Raw genomic sequence first — 6076 nt, forward strand, 5'->3', positions numbered from 1 at the left:
ATTTCACAGCCCAAGAATGGATTGTGACCTACAGTTTACAAAACACTGATCTTATAAATATATACAGCTGTGTATCTAATATGTAACAGTTGTACTTTCATTTCAACCTGAAGAAAATAGCGTACACAATGGTGAAACCACAGAAACATAAAAGTTGGGAACGAGCAAGGATTTTTGCTATATACACTGCTATTCCACATTGTACTGGAGGTCAAAGCCAATGCAAAAAGCAGGGAAAAAGAATCAAAGGTATATGAGTCTGAAAGGTTTAATATAAAAAACTAACTGATTTGTTATCTGCGTAGGAAATTTAAGAGAATCTACAGACAAACCTTTAGAAGTATAAAGAAAGGTTAACAAGGTTCTAAACACAGGAATAACAAATGTCAATAATTTTTCTAAATACCAGTAATGATGAATTAGAAAATGTAATAGAAAAAAAGTTATCATTCATAATACCAGCACAAAACATAAAGCACCTAGGAATGAATCTAACAAAGATATGCATGGCCTTTCTGGAGAATATTACAAAACATTGGGAAAGATGTAGGAAAACCAGAATAAATGGAGAGGCATAAACATGTTCAAGGATGACGAAGACTTGGTGTGGTGAAGGCGACAATTCTCTTTAAAATACTCTGATATTGAATACAATGCCAATTAAAATCCCAACAGGAAAAGGTGATCCTGAAATTCACTTGGAAGAACAAGGAGACATGAATAGCTGAGATAATTTTTAAAAAGAAGAAGGTTGGGGGACTTGCCTTGCAGAAAGCTAAGTTTATCTGTAGCCATAACTAAGACAATGTGGAATTGGCTTAGCAATGGACAGATACATCAATGGAGCAGGACAGAGAGCACAGAAACTGGCTACTATATATACAAAAACTTGATAGATGACAGAAGCAGCATTGTAATCAATGCAAAAGGATGGGTCATTTAATGATTTATGCTGTGACATATCCAAAAGGAAAAATTAACACTCAATCCTTAACTCACATTATATAAAACAAGTTCCAGGTAGAGGAAAACTTAGTATTAAACTTTAAAATGTCAAAAGAAAATATACAATATTTTAAGGTTGTGGAGAAAGAAAAAATGTTTTTAAAGGAGAAATTTCTTAAATGAGAAGTAAAACGTACCAACCGTAACGTAAAAGATTGATATATTTGTCATTAAAATTAACTTGTTAGGTCCAACAAAAGTTATCATGAACAAAGTTAAAGACAAGATGCAAACTGACAGGAAATATTTATGATGCATATAATTGACAAAGGGTTGGTCTCCAAAATTCACATAGAATGTCAACAGTTTGATAACAAAATGACAAACAATACAATGAAAAAGTGAGAAAAGGCTCTAAAACAGATAATTTACAGAAGAGCAAACTTGAGTGGACCATAAATCAATGAAAAAATATTTGAGAACATTAGGAATCAGAAGTTGCAAATTATATAACATTTCACAATATCAGATTGCCAAAATTAAAACTTTTGATAACTCCAAGTACTGGGGGCCACTTATGGCTACAAGAACTCCCACATATTGTTTATGTAAGTATAAGTTGATACAACTACTTCGGAGAATAATTTGACCTTATCCTATAAAGATGAGCTACTCAACAACCCAGCAATTCCACTCCTAAGTATACACTGCAGAGAAACTCTCACATGTGTGTAAGCAGACAAGAAGGTGTAGCATTGTAATGAATTTATAAAATGCAAACAACATAAATGTCCATAAATGAAAGAAAGGATAAATAAATTGTGGCATGTTCCTTCAGTGGGCTACCCTACAACGGGTAAATAAATAAACTGAAGCTATATGTGTCCGTGTGGATAAATCTTGACATGATGCCGAGTGCAAAAGCAAGTTGTATAATGATGTACTCAGGGTGATAATACTGGCAATATGTTTGAAAACCTGAAAATTATGCTATCTATAATTTACGGATACATACAAATGTAGTAACAACATAAAAATATGTATGGGAATGATAAAAACCAAAATTATTGATTATCTCTGGGCAAGGAAAAGGGGAAATGGGATAAGGAAGAGGTTCTCAGAGACTTTAACTCAATCTTTAATTATTTTATCATAAACAAAAAAGGGAAATATTAAGTTTTGACAGAGCTGAGTTCAAGTACAAAGGTGTTTGCTGTTACTCGCCATACTTTTCTATATTTCATCATAATTTCATCATCACAGTTAACTCTGTCCTCTTTGAGTTCACTCGTAGATTATGATGTTGTTTGATTGAGTTGATTCTCAATTAATAAATTGAAAGACCTAAACAAAATCTTCCTTGGATTACCTGTTCTCAAATGTTCTTTGTCTTCAAAAGATGCTGTTGCTATGAAAACCTGTATTGTCACCTTATTTATGTCACTTCAATCTAGGTAATTCCCGCTGATTCATAAGGATGAATTTATAATCGCAACAGAAATCTATTTTCTTAATTGGTCCTCTCTTTTTTAAAAATATAGAAGTAATATAACACAAATATAGAAAATTTGGGAAACAGAATTTTTTAATCGTTCAAAATCCTCCTCTGGCCACAACTCCATATAGTCAACTCTCAGGATTTAAAAATATTTCTCACTAACCTTTATGCCTGTGTGTATTTTAATGCAGTTGTAACCAACTTCCACACATAACTTTGTGGCCTCATTCTCTTAAGTCAATATTGGTACACATTCTTCCTACTGTCTGCAACTTTCCTTTATGATGTCTGCATAATAGTCTATCAAATCTTTCAATGATTATTTAAACTTTCTCCTATTTTTGGACATGTTGGTTTCTTTTCATTTTGTATTTATATAAATAAAAAGCCATGATGAACATTTTTGTGAAAATACATTTTATGTATTCTGAATTATTTTAGAACTGGGATTTTCAGGTAACAGGGTATGAACCTTTCAATGAATTGCTTTCCCTGAGTGACCTTGCTGTTTGCATTGTCCCATGGCAGTGTCTGACAGCAGTGAATGGCTTGCTGTAGCCCTGGACTCAAGTTGGAATTCTGTAGCAACGAGCACCAAATCCCACTAATTACTTTTTCTTAAAATATTAGCTTGAGTTACAATCTTTTGTGAATATTGCAAGAAGACAAGCTGACAAGTGTCTGTTTTGACCTATTTATAAAATTTTCTAAAAGATGATCTGAGATCATAGTATCTCAAATACCATACATACAATTAGAAATAGCTCTCACTTCATGGCCATACCCTTGAATTTGCTCATCTTAAATAAAAACGATGTTCAAAATTTGGGGGGGGCAAGGGAAAATATTTTATTTTTTAATCTAAATTATTATAAATAAACTTCTTGAAAGTTGAGATTTTAATAACACTGCTGGGGCTTCTGTGTCTTCCTTAAGTATAAGAGGGACATATTGAGAAATACCAACGTAAGAGAAATTAAACATAAATAAAGATAATAAAGCCCAATCTGTTCTCAGGGTGATTAATAGAATGAAATTTTATTTTTTTAAAAATCACAGCACATTTAGTTTTTTCTGCCCAAATAGGTTACTTGGGGCATATTTCGGAAGCAATTACGTGTTAGTAAAACTTGCAAGCATATATGTACAAGGATGTTCTTTGCAACACTCTAGAGGTAAAAAAAATTCCTCCAAACAGAATGAAAGTCTGTTGCCGGAAAATGGTTGACTGTGTTATCACCTGCATGGTATGGAGTGCAATGCAGAAAATGAAAAATAGGTTTCATCTCTACCCACTTCATTGGAAAGATTTCCATGGGGTGCTGCTAAGTGGTGAAGTAAGATGTAGAGATTGTAAAACAAAAACAAAGACAAAAATAGTTTGTGTGTATACGTAATTGTATATGATCATATCATTAACATGGGTTATCCGTGGGGAGGAGTGAGGAGGAAAAATGGAAGAAGGGGCAAGAAAAGAAAAAAAAAAAGTCTCCATTCTTATACTTGGGCAAGTGTTTAACTAAAATTCTATGAATGGACAGTAAAAGAAGTAAGAAGAAGATACGCCACTCAAACACAGTGGCAGAAGCTCAGTTCAAAACTTTCCCAGATTGGCTCCCTGAGTTACATCACTTGAAAGTCATCAGTTTTGGAGATTAATAACAGATTCCACTTTTTATCCTTTATATTTAGTTGTATGTAAGATCGTATAGTAGACAGCATAGAGTTCTCCTTTTAAATAAATAAATAAATAAATAAATAAATAAATAAATAAATAAAACCTTATAGGATGAAAGTAGGCACACTATATTAGTCAGGGTTCTCTAGAGAAACAGAACCAATAGGATAGATAGATGGCGATAGATAGGTAGAGAGAGAGAAATGATAGATAGATAGATAGATAGATAGATAGATAGATAGATAGATAGATAGATAGACAGATAGTCTATTCTCAAAGTCTACTGATTTAAATATTCATCATATATATATATATATATATATATATATATATATATATATATATATATATATATACCCTCACAGCAACTTCATGCAGACTGATATTTGACCCAGACTGATATTTGGGTACTGTGGTCTAGCCAAGTTGACACATAAAATTAACCATCACACTGACCAAACACTATCATTTCAAAACTGTCAAGCCCACTGTACTTACCATTTTAAAATGGGCTGGATGAGACGGTCACGTTTTCTCTTAACTTACATTAGAAAATGTAATCGAAACACCCACAGCATTCAAGGTTCTTGAAACTGTGGCCTTGATCCTAATTTCCTTCACCGACCTGACTAAGTTAAGTGCTAGTGTGCATTTATAGAAGAACTTGGTGAATATATCAGCAATTTTCCTGAATATATTATATGGAATTACCTATTTCAAAAGCTATCTGCATGGGCCTTTCTATGGGATTAGTCATATTTGTCTGACTTACTTTTCCAGTCATTTTCATCTGTCTCCTCTCTGGCTCAGAAATCCCTGTGGCCTTCAAGACTCAGCTTAGATATTTTTGCTTCCTCCCCTATTTTCTCCCCTCTCTCCAAGTCCTGTCCCCACCCCAAGTATGGTGAGGTGCTCCTCTTTAGTGCTCCCACTGCCCCTCTCCCATCCTCCACCCCATACACCGTCCTGTCCTAGCACCTGCAACACTGTATTTTAATTTCCTGCTTATGTATCTATTTCCCCCCCCCAATAGACTGTGAATTCCCTGATGACAGGGATGAATGATACACATTATTGTATTCCCGTTGCCTTGGCAGTATGTATTCAAAAAACTAATGATTAAGTTCTGCATTCTGTATAAGTTTTTCAAAGAATCTTTCCCAGCCCCTCTAATCCATAGTTGCTACAGGCACTTTCACTTTGCATTTTGAGGGATCAGGACCATCTCCCTTAAAGGGTGTCCAGGCATCTTAAAGGCATAACCACCACTGATGCTAGTCACACACTGTGAATGTTTAGAAAGTGTAAAGACTGGGCATTCTTCTGACAGGGGATTTTGCTGTGCTGTTTTGATTAAACTGAAGATTGATGTCCCCCAGGCAGCTCTTAATGAGGCCCTCAACACTTTCATAAAATTTCCACCTAAAATAAACACTTTGGGAGTGATTGGCCCAGTTCCTAATTACCCCACCCCTTTCTCTTGGAACTGCCTCTGATCCCACAGGACAGGCTGTTGGCAGCCATGTTTGTACTATATGACAACATAAGATTGGACCAGGGTGAGCACCTATCCCAAGGGTTATCAAACTCTCTCTACCTGGCACAGAGAAACCTACCAAATTATTCTCTACCTATAACTGAAAGTCAGGAGCTGTATTCTCTCCTGTGAATGGAAGAAATAGAGAAAGTTTGTCTCCAGGGATAAAGACTAAAACAGATGAGGGGTGAAGTGAAAGAACAACTGGACCCATTCCAGCTCCTGGTTTCCTCCTGAGGTGGCTGTGTTCCCACTCTGGAGTGCCATGAGTCACCCTATATTTTTATAATAAAACCCCCCTTTTCTGGTTATGCTTACTCAACTGGATTTCTATTCCTTACAACCAAAAGAGTGCTACTGAATTTTCCAGTCCATGATGAGTGAGAGCAGAAAGTCTGCAGGCGTCCTGACTGAACTG

Source organism: Rhinolophus sinicus, chromosome 14 (assembly GCF_057876585.1).
Source record: "Rhinolophus sinicus isolate RSI-liver-muscle chromosome 14, RSI-T2T, whole genome shotgun sequence".
Taxonomy (NCBI): domain Eukaryota; kingdom Metazoa; phylum Chordata; class Mammalia; order Chiroptera; family Rhinolophidae; genus Rhinolophus; species Rhinolophus sinicus.